Source organism: Trichechus manatus, unplaced genomic scaffold, assembly GCF_000243295.1.
Source record: "Trichechus manatus latirostris isolate Lorelei unplaced genomic scaffold, TriManLat1.0 scaffold00070, whole genome shotgun sequence".
NCBI lineage: Eukaryota > Metazoa > Chordata > Mammalia > Sirenia > Trichechidae > Trichechus > Trichechus manatus.
In genome coordinates this window covers 2,806,368-2,829,528 of record NW_004444006.1, presented here as the reverse complement: position 1 = coordinate 2,829,528, position 23,161 = coordinate 2,806,368, and the positions used below count along the sequence as shown (strand labels likewise).

Genomic DNA, 23,161 nt, shown 5'->3' with positions numbered 1-23,161 from the left:
ATACAAAACAACAATTAGAAATCCAAAAGATAAACAAGATTTCAGAAATGGACAGTGTCATCAAAGGGCTGAAGAACAGGTTTGAAATGATGGAAGACAAGATCAGCGAAATTGAAGACAAACGCTTTGATACAACTCTGAGGAAAAATCAGAAAAAAAAAAACGAAGAAAAATGAAGAAACCCTGAGAATTATGTGGGATATAATCAAAAGCAAAAACTTCCGAGTGATCAGAGTTCCAGAACAGGGGGAGAAAACAGAAAATACAGAGAGGATCATTGAAGAACTACTAACAGAAAACTTCCCCAATATCATGAAAGATGAAAAGCTGACCATCCAAGAAACTCAAAGAACTCCATATAGGATAGACCTGAAAAGAAAACCACCAAGGCATAACATAACACTCTCTAAAACCAAAGATAAAGAATCCTGCAAGCAGGTTGAGAAAAACAAAAAGTCACATACAGAGGAGAAACAATAAGACTAAGCTTGGATTATTCAGCAGAAACCATGCAGGTAAGAAGGCAATGGGATAACATATACAGAACCTTGAAAGAGAAAAACTGTCAGCCAAGAATAATATATCCTCTCAATATATTATTATATAAGAGATAATATATCCTCTCCTTCACATATGATGGTGAAATTAGGACATTTTCAGATAAACATAAATTAAGGGACTATGTACAAACCAAACCAACTTACAGTAATTTTTAAAGGGAGTCCTTTGATCTGAGAACAAACAACATCAGACTGCAGGTTGAATATAGAACTCAAGATGGTACCAATCAGGAAGCAACCTAAGAAATGAACTCTCAAGGACTATCCAAAACCAAAAGAATTACAACAGGGAACCAGAGAGGTTAATGTGGAAATGACAACATCAGAACAATAAAAGAGAATTAACAGTATAGGCATAGAACATTCTAATGGAGAGGAAGGCAAGGCGATACCAAGTAATAATAGACTGTTCAAACCTAGGAAGATGAAGGTAAATTTCAAGGTAACCACAAAGAAAGTTAACAAATCTACTCATCAAAATAAAGAAGAAAAATGTAAAGTCTCAGTAAAAACAAAACTTACAAAAACAAAAGAAATGAAAAAATCCACAAATAAAAGGAATTCAGCACAGGAGAGTAAGAGGAACAAAAAAATTGTCAAAAAAAAAAAAAAAAACACTACAAAATGACAGCAGTAAACTCACACCTATCAATAATTACGCTGAATGTAAATGGCCTAAATGCACCCATAAAGAGCTGGAGAGTGACAGAATGGATAAAAGAGCAGGATCCATCAATATGCTGTCTACAAGAGACACACCTTAGAATCAAAGACCTAAATTTATTAAAAGTCAAAAGATGGAAAAAAATATCAAGCAAAAGGCTACCAAAAAAGAGCAGGAGTGGCAATATTAATCTCAGCAGTCAAGAAATCATACAACGTATTGCATCGGGCAAATTACTGCAAAAGACCTCTTTAGAGTGTTAAAAAGCGAAGATGTCACCTTGAAGACTAAGGTGCACCTGACCCAAGCCACAGTATTTTCAATAGCCTCATATGCATGTGAAAGTTGGACAATGAATAAGGACAACCAAAGAAGAATTGACACCTTTGAATTATGGTGTTGGTGAAGTATACTGAATATACCACAAGACTGCCAAAAGAATGAACAAATTTATCTTGGAAGAAGTACAGTCAGAATGTTCCTTAGAAGCAAGGATGGTGAAAATACATTCACATACTTTGGACATGTTATCAGGAGGGACCAGTCCCTGGAGAAGGACATCATGCTTGGTAAAATAGAGGGTCAGAGAAAAAGGGGAAGACCCTGAACAAGATGGATTGACACAGTGGCTGCAACAATGGGCTCAAGAATAACAATAATTGTGAGGATGGCACAGGGCAGGGCAGTGTTTCGTTCTGTTGTACATAGGGTCGCTATGAGGCTATGAGTCGGAACTGACTGGACGGCACCTACTAACAACAACAACATACCTTAGTCCTCAAAAGTGTCATCTTTGCTTTTTTAACACTTTAGAAAAGTCTTTTGCAGCATATTTGAACAGTTGATGGTCTGTTCCTCAGTCGGCCTCGGGCCTTGTCTTGACTGACGATATTGAACTTCTCCATCGTCTCTTTCCACAAATGTGGTCAATTTGATTCCTGTGTGCTCTATCTGGCGAGGTCCATGTGTATAGCCACCATTTATGTTGTTGAGAAAGGTATTTCCAATGAATAGATCTTTGGTCTTGCAAAATTCTATCAATCTCCAGCATCATTTCTATCACCAAGGCCATATTTTCCAACTACCAATCCTTCTTCTTTGTTTCTAACTTTCTTGCATCCCAATCACCAGCAATTATCAATACATCTGGATTGCATATTTGATCAATTTTAGACTGCTGAAGTTGGTAAAAATCTTCAATTTCTTCATATTTGGCCTTAAGTGATTGGAGTGTAATTTTGAATAATGGTATTAACTGGTCCTCCTTATAGGTATATGGATATTATCTTATCACTGACAGTGTTGTACTTCAGGATAGTTCTTGAAATATTCTTTTTGACAATGAATGTGATGCTGTTCCTCTTCAATTTGTCATTCCCACATAGTAGACCATATGATTGCCTGATGCAAAATGGCCAAAACCAGTCCATTTCCTCTCACTAATGCTTAGGATATCTATCTTCAAGCGTTCCATTTCATTTTGACAGCTTCCAATTTTCCTAGATTCATACTTTGTACATTTCACATTCTGATCATATTGTGAGTGCCTTTTAACCTGAGGGACTTATCTTCCGGCACTATATCAGGCTGCTATTCATAAGGTTTTCACTGACCCATTTTTTTAGAAGTAGACTGTCAGGTCCTTTCTCTTAGTCTTAGTCTGGAAGTTCAGCTGAAACCTGTCCACCATGGGTGACCCTGCTGTTATTTGCAATACTGGTGGCATAACTTCCAGCATCACAGCAACATGCAAGCCACCACAATATGACAAACTGACAGACAAGTGATGAAGAAAGTTCTGTAGAAACTAGTTAATTTACCTCTTCACGTTATTATGAGGAAACCAATGCCCAGAGAGAGGAAACTTGGCTAAGATTAGGATTTAGATGTCCTGACTTCTAGCCCACAAACCACTGACTACAAACCTACTCAGGAAGGGACAGCTGCCCCCTGGTATGGCTATATTCAGTAGTTACAAGAAGCAAGCTAGAGATTTATGTTGTGTTGTAAAATACACTTTGAACTAATCCTTACCATAACCCTACACTGGAAAAATGGACAACAGCTCCTCCTTCTCAGAGGCAACAGAAACTCCAGTGACTGCCCAAAGTTCACAATGTAAGTGGGAGGCCCATTCAGTGTTTGAACCCAGCCAGAGCACCCTCCTTCAGATATTTAGCTGAAAGCAGTCATGCGGCTCCCTATAGCTTAGGCCTCTAGTAATGAACTTACCAAGACTAAGTTGTTCTTTATTTCACTTACAAAGCTAAGTTATTGGAAATCTCCTCCTCTGGGTGATTGAGTCAGGCACATTATCAATCACCTGTTATGAATTATTAAATAATTTTAAAGTGATATAAAATAAGCCAGGCTGAAAGCCAGCAGGAACTGCTTCCTTTCTGATCATGCTGGAAGTAGGATCCCTCATCCTCCCTCACCGTACATGCAGTGCAAAGCAATCATTTTACCACTACTCCCTACCTCCCCGTCACCAAACCTCTTGTGGCAACGTGAAAGCTGAGCACCCTTAGGCCTTCACTTAAGGGAAGGAAGTTACCGAGCCAGAATAGGAAACTTCCCTTTGAGGTCACCTGATGTATCAGTGTGTTACAGTGGAAAAAGTATCAGCTTTGGGAGTGCACAGACTAAGTTTGAATCCAACCACTCTCAAGTTTTAATAGTAGAACCTCAACTAGGTCCTCTCATCTTTTTGAGCCTTGGTGTTTTTTCATCTGGAAAATGGTGGCACCGTGGTTAAGAGCTCGGCTGCTAACCCAAAAGTTGGCAGTTCGAATCCACCAGCAGCTCCTTGGAAAACCTATGAGAAAGTTCTACTCAGTCCTATAGGGTCGCTATGAGTCAGAATCAACTCGACGGCAACAGGTTTGGTTTTGGTTTTTCTCTGTTCTCTTCCAAGAATCTCGCACTGGAAATGCTGCCGTTTCCTTGGAGTGAGGCACACTCAAACATTCTCAGTCCTCTTGAACCCAAACCAGTACTTCGGGGTTTGCAGTCTGCAAGCTGCAAATATAAAGCAGATTTCTTCTGCATACTCACATGCCCAAGAGTTTTGTGTGCCTTCAGCAGTTAGACAGAACATTCCTAGTGGAGTGGACTGGTGGGCGGGGCCTGCCGCCAACCAATGAAAGCTTCATCCACTGGAGACCACATGGGCTCTGAGGCAGCCAGCACCCTGGCCCTAGAAAAAGGGGCTTGTCAGGAGAAGGCTGATTCAACTGTGGGTGGAAGCTCTCCTCATACAAAAGCCCATGGCAGAGCAGAAACAGCATTAGATTGAGAGTTACATAGTTGTGCAATGTGGCCTTGCACAAATTACAACACCTCTCTGGAACACAGTTTTGCTCCCTTGAAAATGGAGATAACAACCTCTTATCCACCTATTTCACAGGGAAGGATTAAAATAAATCACAGATCTGTGTGCCTTATAAGCTTTACTATTCTCTTTACACACCCGTTATTATTATTATTGCAGAGGGCTTAATCTACATACCCACTTCTGGAACTCCGAGCTAATAGAGTCTAAAGCCAGGACAAGTGGTTAAACCAGAGCCCAAGGCCTCCTGGGAAACACAGTGAAGACAACTTTGCAACTGATGATTAACATTAGATTCTGTAGCAAAGAGAGGGCAATAAAGGAGCCAGTTTAGGCAAAAGGGAAACAGTTTCTCCTGGAGGGTGGGACACTTATCCTAAGTAAGTGGTGGGGGGGGGGAATGTACCCAATCTTGGAACAAGGGTTACTAATTTGTGAAAGATGTTTTAGGGTATAGCAAAGGATGGTGCTCAGTCCCTCAGGAGTTTTTGACACTGAAAAAACATGGACGATTTTGGGGGGGTCTCCAAAAATAACTGTGATCTCATAGAAATGGGTTTTACTAAGGCTGCCTTGAGAACTGAAGCTACTTTGGAAGGTGCCTTTCTCCAGACTAAGGAGCAATTGAGCAGAGCCTGTTTAGCAAAGTCAGCCTCAGAGCTTAAAAACAAAATGGGAAATCGGGGTCAATAGACATCTTAATCATCTAGTACTGCTATAACAGAAATACCACAAGTGGATGGCTTTAACAAAGAGAAGTTTATTTCCTTGCAGTAAAGTAGGCTAAAAGTCCAAATTCAGGGCATCAGCTCCAGGGGAAGGCTTTCTCTCTCAATCGGCCTTCTCTTCTATGTTCCCCTGGACTGGGAGATTCTCCTCACAGGGACTCCTGGTCCAAAGGATGCGCTCTGCTCCCGGCACTGCTTTTTTGGTTGTATGAGGTCCCCAACTCTCTGCTTGCTTCCCTTTCCTTTTATCTCTTGTAAGATAAAAGGTGGTGCAGGCCATACCCCAGCGAAACTCCTTTTACATAGGATCAGGGATGTGTTCTGGGTAAGAGTATTACAGTCCTACCCTAATCCTCTTTAACATAAAATTACAATAACGAAATGGAGGACAAGCACACGATACTGGGAATCAAGGCCCAGCCAAAATGATACATACTTTTTTGGGGGGACATAATTCAATCCATGACAATAGGCACCAAGTAAGCTAAAGGAACAAAACATATAAAACAATCCTATAGCAAGGGCTCAAGAGTGCAGGACTCAGTTCACAGAGATTTTGAAAAAGAAATGAGAGAAAATTATGGCATAAGCTTCCTTTCTCCTCCCCATAGTCCCAATATCACATCTCCCTGACCTGACCTGCAACCTTGCGTTCTCCAGGGTCCTTGTCTCCAGAAGATTTCTTTGAAACAGTGCTTTGAGATATCCCTATCTAGGCTAGGTCAGGGTCCTAACTGCTTCCTCCTTTCTCCTGCCTAAGCCTCCGTTACCTTCCATAAACTTCTGTGTCTACCCTCTTCGGCTCAACTGATTTCTACAGGCTCCAATTCCACCCATTTTTAATCCTTTTGCTTTAGTCTTCATCCCCATCTCCCACCTCACTGTCTCATGTCTTGATTCTCCCTTTCCGCCCAGTATCAGAGTGACAAATAGGTAATGTTTCACATCCAGATAAATTAATTAGTTGTGACTGCCTGGTACAATGTGTTGGAAAGTATTATGTGGTTCTATCTGGACTCAGTGGGAGAGGGTACCAAGATAGATTAGTACTGTATATCTATGTGCATGAGTTGGACGGGGGGGTTTGTGAGTGACAGTGTGTGATTTTTATATTTATTGACTTGGACAAGTCCCTTTAGATAAATGGTTCGAGAGTATACTTGGCTTTGATTTTGTTTTATTTCAAATATTGCCTCTTGGATCAACCCCAACCCTCACCCCCACCTTGACTTGTCCCATTTCCTGTGGGACTGCCTGTAAGAAAGTATTCTTATTTTAAAAAGTTAATTTTGGTGAAAATATACACAGCAAAACCAACTTCCATTACACAGTTTCTAGATAAAATGATCAATGATATTGGTTACATTCTTCACATTATATCAACATTCTTGTTATTTCTATTCTAGTTGTTTCACTTCCATTTACTTAATCTCCCTGTCCCACCCCCAACCTTCTCTTCTGTGCTTTAAAATAGCTGTTGAGCCTTTGGTCTTATATAGATAGATTTTTTTTTTAACATGCCAATCTTTACTCTCTGGGCTAAATTGTTACTTAGTTCAGGAAATAGTTTCAATTCAAAGTTTGAAGAGCAACTCAAGGCCATAGTCTCTGGGACTTCTCCAGACTCAAGTAAGTCTGGATTCTTTAAGAATTTGAAGTTCTGTTCTGCATTTTTCTCCATTTTTATAAGGATGCCTCTATTATATTCCTGATCAGAACGTTCAGTTGTTGTAGCCAGTCACCATCTAGTTCTTCTGGTCTCAAGGTGGAGGAGGCAGTGGTTCATACAGACAGTTAGTCCTGTAGTCCAGTTCCTTCTTTGATTCTTGGGTTTCCTCATTTCTATTTTGTTCCAGATAAATAAAGACCAATAGTTGTATCTTATATGGCTGCTCACAAGCTTTTAAGACCCCAGACACAACTTACCATACTGGGAGGTAGAACGTAAACTTTAAGAACTATATTATGCCAATTGACTGGATTGTCCTACAAAACCATGACTGTAAGCCCCCAAACCAAAAGAACTAACCCCATGAAGTTATTGGTTATGTCTACTTAGTATCAGCATCCCTATGTACAGCTTATTGACATCAGTTACATCAGTACCACCTTTCCCATTTCTATAAACAAAAAGTGACTACTACCTAGGGAGTACTTCTTCCTCTCCCTGCCCCACCCCTGGCAACCACTAATGAACATTATTTTCTGTATATTTACCTGCTCATGTCATTTCATAAAAGTGAGAACATACAAGATTTTTTTTTATGTTTAGCTCATTTTACTCAACTCTGTAAAATGTTTCAGGAACTTGTTTTTTCTTTATCACTGAGTAACATTCCATCGTATGTTTGTACCATATTTTACTTATCCATTTATCTCTTGATGGCCACTCAGATTTTTTCCTTCTTTTAGCTATTGTGAATAGTGCTGCAATGAACACAGGTGTGCATATGTCTGTGTCACTTCTATTAGATCTCCAGAGTATACACCTACTTCTAACTTATTGACATGTTAGATTCCAAAGACTAGGTCATTATGTGAAAACTGACGTTATGTGAAAATGGAGGATGACCACATCAGATCACAAAATGGAGGATGACTATATCATTACATAACTGCCAAACTACATCATTACATAACTGCCAAATTACCTCATTATATAACCGCCAAATTACATCGTTACATAACTGCCAAGCCATTGAGAATCATGGCCCAACCAAGTTGACACATAACCTTAATCATCACAGCCAGGGTTACTCTTGCCTTGCACCTCAGCATTTGTTACTGTCAGATGTATGTCGTTAGCATTTGTTACTGTCAGATGTATGTCGTTAATGTGCAAAATAGTAAAATAGTAAATTTTTTACTATTGTCGTGAATGAGACCTGTTGGATAATGAGATAGTCGATAAGTGAGGAGTAGGTGTATACCTAGGAATGGAATTGCTGGGTCTTATGGCAGATCTACCTCTAGTTTTTTGAGGAAACACCAGACTGATTTCCACAACAGCTGTACCATTTTGCATTCCCACCAGCAATGGATGAGGGTTCCAATTTCTCCACATCCCTTCCAACACTTGTTATTTTCTGTTTTTTTTTTTTTTTAATCTTAGCTATCCTAGTGGGAGTGAAATTGTATCTCATTGTGGTTTTGATGTGCATTTCACTGATGGCTAATGATGTTGAGCATCTTTTCACATGCCTGTTGGTCACTTGACTATCCTCTTTGGTGAAGTGTATGTTCATGTCCTTTGCCTAGTTTTTGATTGGCTATTTGTCTTTTTGTTGTTAGGTTGTAGAATTTTTCTATATATTTTAGATATTAGATCTTTATCAGTTGTATCATTCCCAAAGATTTTTTCCCAGTCTGTAGGTTGTGTCTTTACTCTTTTGATAGCCTTTTGGTGAACATAAGTATTTAACTTTTATGAGGTCCCAGTTATCTATTTTGTTTTCTTATACTCATGCATTCGCTGTTGTGTTTGACAATATATCACTAAAAAAAAATAGGTCATAAAGCTTTACACCTATATTTTCTTCCAAGAACTTTATAATTTTAGATGTAACATTTAGGTCCTTGATCCATTTTGAATTAGTTTTTGTGTATGGAGTGAGGTATGAATCTTGTTTCATTTTTCTGCATGTGTAAATCCAGTTTTGTCAGCACCATTTGTTAAAGAGACTGTTTCTTCCTCCATTGAATGGACTCAGATCCCTTGTCAAAAATCACTTTTTCGTAAATGAATTTTTTTCTGGATTTTAAATTCTGTTTCATTGGTCTGTGGGTCTATCATTAAACCAGTACCAGGCTATTTTGATTACTATAGCTGTGTAATATGTTTTGAAGTCAGGAAGTGTGAGGCCTCCTATTTTGTTCTTCTTCAAAATTGCTTTGTCTATTTGGGGTCCCTTGTCTTTCCATATAAAATTGAGGATTAATTTTTCCATTTCTATAAAGAATGCTGTTGGACTTTTGATCAAGATTGTGTTGTGTCTGTAGATCGCTTTGGGTAGTATTGACATCTTGACTATATTAAGTCTTCCAATTCATGAGCACAGAATGTCTTTCTGTCTATTTAGGTCTTTAGTCTCATTCAGCAGTGTTTTACAATTTTTTTTGATAAGTCTTTCATATCTTGGGTAAATTTATTCCTAGATATTTTATTCTCTTAGACACTATCATAAATGGAGTTTTTTTAAAATCTCCCTTTCATATTTCTCTTTGCTAGTGTGTAGAAACCTGTTTTTGTGTGTTGACCTTGTATCCTGCAGCTTTGTGAAATTCCTCTGTTAGTTCTAGAAGATTTTTAGTAGATTTTTTTGGGATTTTCTATATATAGGATCATGTCATCTGCAAATAGAGATTGTTTTACCTCTTCTTTTCCAATTTGAATACTTTTTATTTCTTTTTCTTGCCTCATTGCTCTGGCTAGGTCTTCCAATATGATATTGAATAGGAGTGGTGAGAGTGAGCACCCGTCTTGTTCTTGTTTTCAAGGGGAAAGTTCTCAATCTTTCTCCATTGAGTATAATGTTGGTTATTGGTTTTTCATAAATGCCCTTAATTATGTTGAATAGATTCCCTTTTATTCCTATCTTGTTAAGAGTTTTTATCAAGAAAGGTGCTGGATTTTATCAAATTCCTCTTCTCTGTCTACTGAGAGATCAGGTGGTTCTTTTCCTTTGTTCTATTAATATCATGTATTACATTGATTGATTTTCTAATTTTGAACCAACCATGCATTCCTGGAATAAATCTCACTTGATTACGATGTATAATTCTTATAATATGCTGTTGGATTCTGCTAGTATTTTGTTGAGAATTTTTGCGTCTATAGTCATAAGGAATATTGGTCTGTTGTTTTCTTTCCTTGTAGTGTCTTTGTCTGGCTTTGGTACCAGATAATGCTGACTTCATAGAAAGATTTAGAGAGTATTCCTTCTTTCTCTACTCTTTGCAAAAGTTTGAACAGGATTGGTTTAAGTTCTTCTCTAAACGTTCGATAAAATTCCCCAGTGAAGTTTTCTTTGTTGTTTGATAGAATTCCTCAGACCTTTCTTTGTTGGGAGTTTTTTTAATTACTAATTCTATCTCTTCACTTGTTATGGGTCTGTCGAGGTTTTCTACCTCATTTGAATTAGTTTATGTAGGTTATGTGCTATGAAGTATTCTTGAATCCTGAGTAAGCTCCTAGGAATCCATGACCCATTCAGTACCAGGACCTTGGACCTCTGTCTAAGAGGAAGATGTTGGGAGAGTAGGGGAGACGTACAAGGTGTAGAGGCTAGGAAAGCTGCACCCACTGTGTACTTTTTGGTTTATGTGTGCCCAGTCCATTGCAATGAAGGGACAGATAAGAGGAAGGAAACACAAAGTTTCTTCTTTATGCAAACTTTTAGTGTACATGGTGAGGCTCAGACTCCTGTTAGGTAATATTAGATCTTATGTCTCCAGCAATACTTATTTTTCTTTCTAGGCATCCTAGAGCAATCTAAATTGCTAAAAATAAAAATCTTTTATTACTTTTTCACAACCCCTTTCTTCAATTTTCAAACAGGCACTTCATATTCCTCAGGAAAAACAATTCTTAAGTGCCCAGAAAAAGATGTGAGGTTCTCCTTGTCCTGGCAATGATAAACGTCCCAAAGAACCCTGTCCATTGTTGTATCAGTTAAGCCTTGCATTCACTGTGAGTTGAGTAAGATTAAAACCCCTTAAGAGTGGTTTTTATTAGGGATATTATGTTTCTTACATAATGAGAAGTCCAGAGGTTCCTTGATGCCATAAGAGAGCTAAGCTTCTTCTGGCCTGCCACTCGTCAAGGACTGATACGTATGGTTGTACCAATTTTCATGGTCCAGTGGTGCCCAGTGAGGAGTAAGTGAAAGCTGAAATTGAACCTGTGCTGCCTTTTGCTAAGCTGTGGCTCTACCGGGCTACATTTGTTTGATATTGTTTTCTCTTTCTCACAAAGATGCTATGTGATTTAGCCGTGGATACTCATATTTTCTCATGATAACAGCATGGCTACTCTACTTCCAGTATCATACCCATTTAACAGATAAGAAGAAGGGAAAGGGCAGAGAGCAAAAGACATCCACAAGATGAGTCATTTTGACTTAAAGAGCCATTCTAGGAGCTCCAACCGGAGACTCCCACTTATATCTCATTGCCCTAAACTCTGTCACATGCCCGCCCCTAATTGCATAGAAGCTGTGATATATATATAAAATTGGGCAAATTACCACCAAACAAAATAACACTTCTCTTACTAATGAAGAAAGAAAGGGTAAATATTGCATAGCTGAAATGAATTTTCCTCCATAATCATAAGAACCAATCATTAAAAATATTTTTTTGGAGGCTACTATGTGCTAGACACTGTTCTAGACATTGGGGATACTGCAGTGAACAAGACAGGCATGTTCTCTACCTTAGACAAGTCTCCTAAACTCTACAAATTACACTTTTTGTACCTGTAAAACAGTGATGATAATACCTACTTGCATGGTTGTTATAAATATTAGACATGTTATATGTAAAATATCTAGCATATTAACAGATGCTCAGGAAATAATAGTTATTATATATTTAACCAAATAATGAATAAATTGTCCTAGCACCATTTTTTCAGTAATTAATCTTTTCCTTATTGATTTGAAAATCTGACTTTATGTCACACTAAATTACAATATATTCCTGGCTTTTTATTCTGCCCCTTTAGATTGCACTAGTGCCATATGATCTTAATACTGTCACATTCCAATACAGTTAAATATTTGATAAGAAATATCCTCTCATTGTTCTTCTTTGTCAAAATTTATTCCTTCTTCTTTTTTTTTTAATAATATTTTGTTGTCCTTTCAGTGAAAGTTTACAGAGCAAATTAGTTTTCATTTAACAATTTCTATACAAATTGTTCCTTGACATTGGTTAAAATTTTCACAGTGGGTCAACATTTTCATGATTTCCATTCTAGTTGTTAAGTTTTCAGTAATCTAGTTTCCCTGTCTCTCTTACCTTCTCATCTTTGCTTTAGAGTAAATGTTGACCTTTAGGCCTTATATAGATGATTTTTTAAAGAACCACAGTACTCATGGGTGACATTCTTTATTTTATGAGCCAATCTGTTATTTAACTGAAAGGTCACCTCCGGGAGTAGTTTTGGATGAAAGTTTAAAGAGTATCTGAAGACGATAATCTCGAGGGTTCCTCTAGTCTCAATTGGTACCGTAAGTCTGGAATATTTAAGAATTTGAGTTCTGTTTTACATTTTTCTTCCATTCTATCAGGATCAATCTATTGTGGCCCTGATCAGAACGGTAGGTAGTTGTAGCCAGGCACCATCTATTTCTTCTGGTCTCAGGGTAGATGAGGCCATGGTTCATGTAACCTGTTAGTCCTGTAGACAAGTTTCTTCTTTGAGCCTTTGCTTTCCTTCTTCCTCTTTAGCTCTGGATGAGTAGAGACCAATAGTTGTGTCTTAGATGGCCACTCACAAGCTTTTAAAACCCCAGACACTACTCACCAAACTAGATCGTAGAACATAGACTTTATGAACTATTTTATGCCAATTAACTGTGTTGTCTTATGAAACTGTGGTCTTAAGCCTTCACACTCAGTAAACAACTCCTATGAAGTGTTTGGTTATGTCTAAGAAGTATGCTCCCATCTCAAATTAGAGTCAACCTTAATAATGTGAATGGAGTCAAGCTTTCGGGAACTTCGTTTGCTGATGTGACACAACTCAAAATGAGAAGAAACAGCTGCAAGCATCCATTAATAATCAGAACATGGAATGTACGAAGTATGAATCTAGGAAAATTGGAAGTGGTCAAAAATGAAATGGAATGCATAAACATCGATATCCTAAGCATTAGTTAGCTGAAATGGACTCGTATTGGCCATTTTGAATCAGACAATCATATGGTCTACTACTCCGGGAATGACAAATTGAAGAAGAATGGAGTGGCATTCATCTTCAAAAAGAACATTTCAAGATCTAGCCTGACGTACAACCCTACGAGTGATAGGATAATACCCACACGTCTACAAGGAAGACTAGTTAATACGACTATTATTCAAATTTACGCACCAACCACTAAGGCCAAAGATGAAGACGTTGAAGATTTTTATCAACTTCTGAAGTCTGAAATTGATCGAACATGCAATCAGGATGCATTGATAATTACTGGTGATTGGAATGCGAAAGTTGGAAACGAAGAAGGATCAGTAGTTGGAAAATATGGCCTTGGTGATAGAAACAATGCTGGATTTCACATGATAGAATTTTGCCAGGCCAATGACTTCTTCATTGCAAATACCTTTTTTCAACAACATAAACCATGACTATATGTGGACGTCGCCAGATGGAAAACACAGGAATCAAATCTGCTACATCATGGAAATAGAGACTGGAAAAGGTCAATATCATCAGTCAAAACAAGGCTATGGGCTAACTGCAGAACAGACCATCAATTGGTCCTATGCAAGTTCAAGTTGAAGCTAAAGAAAATTAGAACAAGTCCACGAGAGCCAAAGTATGACCCTGAGTATATCCCACCTGAATTTAGAGACCATATCAAGAACAGATTTGACACATTGAACACTAATGGCCAAGGACTAGATGACTTGTGAAATGACATCGAGAACATCATACATGAAGAAAGCAAGATGTCATTAAAAAGACAGGAAAGAAAGAAAAGACCAAAATGGATGTCAGAAGAGACTCTGAAACTTGCTCTTGAACGTTGAGTAGCTAAAGCGAACAGAAGAAATGATGAAGTAAAAGAGCTGAACACAAGATTTCAAAGAGTGGCTTGAGAAGACAAAGTATTAAAATGACATGTGCAAAGACCTGAGTTAGAAAACCAAAAAGGAAGAAAACGTTTGGCATTTCTCAAGTTGAAAGAACTGATGAAAAAATTCAAGCCTCAAGTTGCAATATTGAAGGATTCTATGGGCAAAATACTGGACAACACAGAAAGCATCAAAAGATGAAAGAAATACACAGAGTCACTATAGCAAAAAGAATTGATGGAAGTTCAGTCATTTCAGGAGGTAGCATATGATCAAGAGATGATGGTACTGAAGGAAGAAGTCCAAGCTGCACTGAAGAAATTGGCAAAAACCAAGGCTCCAGGAATTGACAGAATACCAACTGAGATGTTTCAATGAACAGATGCAGTGCTGGAGGTGCTCACTCATCTATGCCAAGAAATTTGTAAGACCTCTACCTGACCAACCAACTGGAAGAGATCCATATTTATGCCCATTCCAAAGAAAGTGATCCAACCGAATGCTGACATTATCGAACAATAGCATTAATACCACAAACAAATAAAATTTTGCTGAAGATCACTCAAAAGCGATTGCAGCAGTACCTTGACAGGTAACTGCCAGAAATTCAAGCCAGATTCAGAAGAGGACCTGGAACGAAGGATATCATTGCTGATGTCAGATGGATCATGGCTGAAAGCAGAGAATATCAGAAAGATGTAGCTGTGTTTTATTGACTATGCAAAGGCATTCAACTGTGTGGATCATAACAAATTATGGATAACGTTGCAAAGAATGGCAATTCCAGAACACGTGATTGTGCTCATGAGGAACCTGTACATAGATCAAGAGGCAGTCATTCGAACAGAACAAGGGGATACTGCATGGCTTAGTCAGGAAAGATGTGCATCAGGGTTATATCCTTTCACCATATTTATTCAGTCAGTATGCTGAGCAAATAATATGAGAAGCTGGACTATACAAAGAAGAACGGGGCATCAGGATTGGAGGAAGACTGATTAACAACCTTCGTTATGATGACACAACCTTCCTTTCTTGCTGAAAGTGAAGAGGTCTTGAAGCAGTTACTGATGAAGATCAAAGACTACAGCTTTCAGTATGGATTACACCTCAACATAAAGAAAACAAAAAATCCTCACAACTGGACCAATAAGCAACATCATGATAAATGGAAAAAAGATTGAAGTTTTCAAGGATTTCATTTTACTTGGATCCACAATCAACACCCATGGAAGCAGCAGTCAAGACATCAAAGGATGCATTGCATTGGGCAAATCTACAGCAAAATACCTCTTTAAAATGTTGAAAAGCAAGGATGTCACTTTGAAGACTTAGGTGCGCCTGACCCAAGCTACAATGTTTTCACTCTCCTCAAATGTATGTGAAAGTTGGACAATGAATAAGGAAGACTGGAGAAGAATTGACACCTTTGAATTGTGGTGTTGGTGAAGAATATTGAATATATCATGGACTGCCAAAAGAAGGAACAAATCTGTCTTAGAAGAAGTACAGCCAGAAAGCTCCTCAGAAGAGAGGACGAAGAGACTTCGTCTCACATACTTTGGACATAGTATCAGGAGGGATCAGTCCCTGGAGAAGTATGTCATGCTTGGTAAAGTGGAGGGTCAGCGAAAAAGAGGAAGACCCTCAACGAAATGGATTGACACAGTGGTTGCAACAATGGGCTCCAGCATAACAACGATCATGAAGATGATGCAGGATCAGTGTTTCGTTTTGTTGTACGTAGAGTTGCTATAAGTCAGAACCGACTCGACAGCACCTAAAACAAGAGGTATCCGTAAATGTGCCCTCTATGTATTTGTTATATAGATGAGTATATTTGCATGTACACACATACACGTATATACATATGCATATAGATACGTATATGCACGCATATACAGGCATCATTATTCTTATGGCTGTATAGTATTCCATTGTGTATGTACGTACCACATTTTGTTTATCCGTCCATCCGTTGATGGGCACTTAGGTAGTTTTCATCTTTTTGTTATTGTGAATAGTGCTGCAATGAACATAGCTGTGCATATGTCTTGGCACATACATGTATACCCATTGCTGTCAAGTCCATTCCGACTCATAGTGACCCTACAGGACAGAGTAGAACTGCCCCATAAGGTTTCTAAGGAATGACTGGTGGATTTGAACTGCCAGCCTTTTGGTTAGCCGCCAAGCTCTTAAGCCCTGAGCCACCAGGCCTCCACATACATGTATATACATATGAATATAGATACATCTATACATGCACACATATATACACACATATACTTACATATACCCATATATGCATGCATACCTACATATGTAACCGTACGTATATTTTTTGGTTGTTGCTGTTGTTGCAAAATTGTACATCTTACAGCATTTACCAAAAACTTTTCTTATTCTTGTGTACTTCTTAGTGACATCATTTACCTTGGTCAAGGTGTTCACACTTCACCAACATTTGGCATTACCTTTCCCTTCAGGAAAATAACAATGTCTATTATCTAGAGAGTGATTTTCCCTCCCTCACCCTCCTATCATTGGTAATGACCAGTGAAGGTTGGTTTCTGTATGTATACCTACTCTTGCTTTTTTTTTAATAAAAGTGAGTTCATCAACATTTGTCTTTTTGTTGTTGACTTATGTTACTCAGTTTAATGTCTTCCAGATTCATCCACATTGTATGATGTTTCCAGAACTCATCATTATTCTTATGGCTGTGTAGTATTCCATTGTATGTATGTACCACATTTTGTTTATCTATTCATCTGTTGACGGGCAGTTAGGTTGTTTCCATCTTTTTGCTATTGTGAATAGTGTGGCAATGAACATAGGTGTGCACATGTCTTGCCTTTTCTTATTCATTTATTCTACCAAATAAATTTTAGAATTATTTTGTCATGTTCTCCATTTAAAAAATGGGATTTTTTGGAATTACATTAAATTTATAAATTAATTTGGTAGCGTTGACATCTTTCAATATTGAGTTTCATCCAGAAACATGCTATGCATTTTTATTTATTCACGTTTTTGCTTTATGCCCTTCACAATGTTTTGTAGCTTTTTCATGTAGTTTCTACACTTTTCTTATTACACTTATCCCCTCATATTTCTATTGTTCATTGATATTATGACTGGTTCTTTTTCTGTTATGTTGTCTATAGTGCATTTGTTTAAATATTTATTTTATTAAGCACTACGCTATTAGAATCTTATTAATTCTAAACATTTATCTTTTTATGTTTTTCTGGGTAAATAATTATGTTATCTTTATTTTTCTTTTTAGTTGTTTTAAAATTACAGAACTAATGCATTATTGTTGTTTAAAAATTCAAATAATATAGAAGTATGTTTAGAAGGTAGAAGTTTTTATAGACCACAAATATTGGTTGCAAACAGAGCATGACTTTATTTCCTATGACTAAATATGATGTTTAGATCAAAATCCAGTCAAATCGTTTTTTTTTTCCAGTCAATTCCAGGTTTTCCTGGGTAATTCAGAGCTATTTTTCTTCCACTTTCTCTGGGTTGGTTTTAAATTCCAAGGGGGTTAACAGGGTGATGTATTTCAGGTGGGAGGAGGTGACTGGTGTCTAGTGGTTGACATCTATCCCCACTGACTTCAGCTGAGAAATGTGGGGACTCATCCAATCTCTTTTCATTAGTCTGAGTTCTTAGCTGACCATGATGTCTCTGAGCTCTCCCTCAGCTTTTACTGTTTCTCATGGCAGAATATTTGGCTTCAGTCCTAAAAAGAGGAAGTAGGGGCTCTGTGAGGCTATCTTAAGCCCATTTTTCTAAACACTCTATGCTACCAAATTTACTTTACTCTCACAGCACCTTCCAAGCAAGCAGTGGGAAGGACACAGATTTACTACTTTCTCAGTTTCACAAACTCATCTGGAGGTCACTGTTGCTCCCTTTCTCTGAGGGACCAGCTTGCGTTAAAAAACAAACAAACAAAACAAACCCGTTGCCATTAAGTCGATTCCAACTCATAGCGACCCTACAGGACAGAGTAGAACTGCCCCATAGGGTTTCCAGGGAGTGGCTGGTGGATTCAAACTGCCGACCTTTTGGTTAGCAGCCGTAGCTCTTAACCATTACGCCACCAGGACTTCCAGCTTGCCTTAGGGGCCCTTTTTCAGAGACCCTCACCAGTCTGTATCTCATACTTACCCCTCTGGATCTCTGTGTCTAGACTGTAGTGGGATAACTCACATCACTATGGTGGTACAACTGGCTCTTGCATCCTCATTAATTCTTCCTAATCTATAGACCATTGACTGCACTTTGGTTCTGGATATTCAAAAGCCTATTTTGAAAAATCAAGAGCTAAGAATTAACTCTTGTCCTCTGTTGTTCTTCTGTGGCCTCCTTTTCATACAGTAAGCTAATATTTCATAACCACTGCATGAAATGGAGGAGAAATCTAGGTTAATGGAAATTAGAGAAATGAAAGATGCATTGTCTAATGTTAAAATATTGCCCTAATATGAATACTTAGGATAAAAAAGGAAAGTCCCCCTTTACTACTCCCACTTCCACCTTATTCTTTCCTTCTCACCAGAAGTAATCACTTTTAACAGTTTTGGTATATTTCTACCTGAAATTTTTTATATGTATTTTTACATATACATGCATACATAGTTTTCTTAATATATATGGAAAAATATAATACATATGACCCTGAAACTTAAGTTTTTCACTTAACAGAGTATCAGAGTCATTTTCCTATGCTAATTTGTGTAGGCCTATCTCATACTACTTAATGGCTGCATATGCATCATATGGATATACTATAATTTATTTACCATTTGCATATTGAGGGAAATTTAATTGATTCCATTTTTTACAATCCAAACAATGTTTCAGGAGTCCTGAAAGGCTGTGGAATCAGGGCACATGACTTATCCATTTCCCTCTCAACTCTTTCTCTGGAGTAGCACGACAACCAACTGGCATGTTGATGGGCCTTGACATACACATCTGAGTTTACAAATTCTCTTTAAATTTACAGAAGAGAGAGTTGGTGAGATTCAATCAGTCATGCCATCAGAAGAGAGATAAGAATCTATAAGTGGATAAGAAAAGCTTCCTCACCAATGCCCACCAGAAGATGATTGATAAGAGACAGCCTCCCAGAGGGCAAAGCCAGGGTCTAGGAAAGACAATGGGCAAAGGAATGAAAGCCTCCAAGAATGCAGAAACATAGACTTATCAAGAAAATTACTCCACCAGAAAGTGTTTTTGCAATTCTTACCCAGAGGGATCTGATCATTTTTACGGACGAATGACTTCTGTGTCACAGGACCTCTCCAAGTAGCCTGTCGTATTCTTTTCTTTTCTACATTGGAGTTTTTAGTGCAGGTATACTGTTCCATTTCCTCTATGTGTACTGTGTGTGCATATGGGGTACAGAAAATTTGCCTATTAGTGTACAGGTCACCACCACAAGGATCCAAATCCAGACATGATGAAGAGAACTGCTCATTACCCAGAGACTTTGAGCTAGATGCAGGTGTGTTGAGTGGGTTGAGCACATTTGATGTGTGGGAGGAAGGGTATGTATTTGGGTGGTCACTAGGGTAGAATGTTAAGGAAACTACAAGTCCCACAATATCTACTTTACCCTTATTACATAGTAATAAAACATAACTGTGACTAATTTGATGGGAATGAAGTTAACTTATTAAAAATCTGTGCCCTTAAAGGGAAAAAAACCCTCTCCTTTTCTACATTCCTGTTGTCTGGACTTTAAATTTGATAGTGGAAGCTGGTGGCCCCATCTTGTACAATGAGATAGAGGATGTGTTTTTAGGGTGACAGAGCAATAAAATATAAGAAGTGTGAGTCTCTTATACCATTGAATCTACATTAGATTACCTGCTCTTTTATATAACAGAGATGTAAACTTACTTCTTATTTAGACCATTTTTTGTGTGTTCTCTTCGTCATAGCAACCTAACCTGTTTCCTAACTAATACACATAGAAAGACAGTGAAATAATAATTAAGAGAAGAGGACTGTGACCAAAGAATCCTAAAATAAGTTAAGATATCATATGTATGAAAGGGCAAATTTTTTAAAAATGCATATATATATAGCCTGAGATGGAGTACCACTCATATATTTATTTGAGAAAAAAAAATTAAGGAAGTGACCTAAACAAATGAAGATAGAATTTTCAATGTTCTTAAGATAGACTACGAAGAAGAGTATAGGAGAAGAGTAGTGAGCAATTAATCTTGTAATGTGTGTGTAAACATACATATAAACAATTGAGGTTAAGTGGATAATGATACTATATGGTAAAAAATGTTTAAGTGTTAAAGATTATTAAAATCGAAAAGTCATGATATAGGGAAAACATAATAATTATCTGGAAATATGATGTCTAAACTATCTTAACAAAACATTTTACCAGTAGTTGTTTTTGTTATTGGTTGTGGTGGTAATGGAGATGGCTGATGGGAGCATCTGTCAGGGTGAAGAGAAGGATAAATCTTGGCTAGTTGGGAAGTTTAAGTAAGCAAAGTTTTCAATTTAGCATAGAGTGATGGGCAAGTAAAACTTGTTGGTAAGAATATTTAATTACTTAATATCAATTAATAGTAATAGAAAAATTTATGGTTGTAAGAGATGACAATGAAATCATTATTAAAACTGTTAGAAAAGGAAGCTGACCAAATTAGAAAAAGCAAGAAAAGAAGGGGAAATAAATTAGCGAAAGAAAGTTGGGAAAATGAGATAAAAGAAAATGACAATGAAAAAGAATATTTCTTCATTATTAATTTTAATATTTAATATTAAATAAGATGGAATAAAACCAAGTCTTAGTTATCAAAATAAGTGTAAACAAGTTAGATTCTCCAAGCAAAAGAATCTGTAGTACTGCATTATAAACACAAACTGTGCTGCTTAAAAGAAACACATCTTTAAAAAAGTGATAAAAAAAATTTAAAAATAAAGCATTGAGCAAAAATACACCAGGTAAATCCATACCAACAAAAAAGTAGAGGTAGTATTATTGTTGGAAAAAATTGGAACTAAAGGACAAACACATTACATAGGACTAAGAAGTATAATATTTTTCTGATTATCTATAGCTACTTGAGGAGCCCTGGTGGCACAGTTGTCAAGAGCTCAGCTGCTAACGGAAAGGTTGGTTCAAACCCACCAGCTACTCCACAGGAGAAATACGTGGTTGTCTGCTTCTGTAAAGATTTACAGACTTGGAAACCCAATGGGGCAGCTCTACCCTGTCCTATAGCGTTGCTATGAGTCATCTACTCAATGGCAATGGGGTTGGTTTTGGGTTCTTTATTGTTACTTAAAAAACTACCTAAAACTTAGTGACTTAAAACAATCATTTTATTATATCTCCTGATTTTGTGAGTCAGGAATTTAGGGAAATGCTTGGCTGGGTAATTAGTCTCTGATCCACAAACTGTCCACTGTAGTACCTGGGAATGGAGGATCTCCTTCTAAGGTGACTTCTTTATTCATATGTCTGGCACCTCAGTGCTGCTTGGCGTCTCTGTTCACATTACATCTCATCCTCCAAGACCTCTCCAAGTAGCCTGGGCTTCTTACTGGTATAATAGCAGACATATATACCAATGGAATACAACTGAAAGTCCAGAAAGAAATCCATACATCTATAGTCAACTGATTTTTGACAAGGGTGTTAAGTCCATTCAATGGGAAGGAAGAGCCTCTTCAATAAATGGTGCTGAGAAAATTGAATTTCCACATGCAGAAGAATGAAACAGGATCCATGCCTCACACCATACACAAAAATCACTTCAAAATGGATCAAGGACCTAAATGTGAAAACTGAAATGATAAAATTCTTGGAAGAAAATGTAAGGGTTAGGCTATGCAACCTGGTTTTTAATAATGTATTATCATATATGACAACAAAAGCATGAGCAACAAAAGACAAAATAGATAAATGGGACCTCAGAAAAATTAAATCTTTTTGTTTATCGAAGGACTTTATCTACAAAGTGGAGAAACAACCTATAGATTTGGAGAAAATTTTGGAGAACCATATATCTGATAAGGGTCTAATATCCAGCTACAACTTAGTAAAAAGACAAACAGTGCAATCAAAATGGGCAAAGGACTTGGACAGACATTTCAACAAAGAGGATACTCAAATGGCCAACAAGCACATAAAAAGATGCTCAACTTCATCAGCCATTACGGAGATGCAAATCAAAACGACAATGAGATACCATCTCACCCCTATTAGAATGTCAATGATGAAAAAATGTAAAGCAATAAGTGTTGGAGAGGTTGTGGGGAAACTGGAACCCTCGTCCATTGCTGATGGAGGGTAAAATGGTACAGTCATTGTAGAAAACTGCTTGGCAGTTCCTCGAAAAAAGAATATAGAACTACCATATGACCCAGCAATCCCAATCCTAGATATATACCCAGAAGAAGTGAAGGCAGCAACACAGACACATGCACACCAATGTTCGTTGCAGTGCTATTCACAATAGCCAAAAGTTGGAAACAATCAAAATGTCCGTCAACAGATGAATGGATGAACAAAATGTGCTATCTACACACATTGGAATACTACTCAGTCATAAAGAGAAACGACGTTCTGATGCATGCCACAACATGAGTGAACCTTGTAAACATCATGCTGAGCAAACTAAGTCTGTCACAAAAGGACAAATACTGTATGGTCCATTTATATGAAATAAGCAAATATATAGAAACCAAACATGTTACCAAGGGTAAGAGGGAGGGGGAAAGGGGAAGTGTATGTTTAGGGGGCATTAAGGTTATGTTAATGGTGGTGGAATGATTTGAAAAAGGATAGTAAGAATGGTTTTGTTATGTATGATTTCACCACAATAAAATTTTAAAAAATTGAAAAATACTTAAACTGAATAAAAGTTGTATAATTTACAAAATTATTTTTAAAAATCTAAAAAACAAGCAAAAATAAAATACAAGGAGGTAATTGATAATTATAAAACTGAATTAAATGAAATAGAAAACAAAATATAAGTATAAAGGACCAACGATAGAGAAATATAAAAATCAA

General features: G+C 37.4%; 1 pseudogene; it reads left to right on the top strand.

The window, feature by feature from the left end:
• LOC101352026 (polycomb complex protein BMI-1 pseudogene) overlaps positions 1 to 23,161 on the top strand; it is a 41,368-nt pseudogene that overhangs the window by 6,171 nt on the left and 12,036 nt on the right.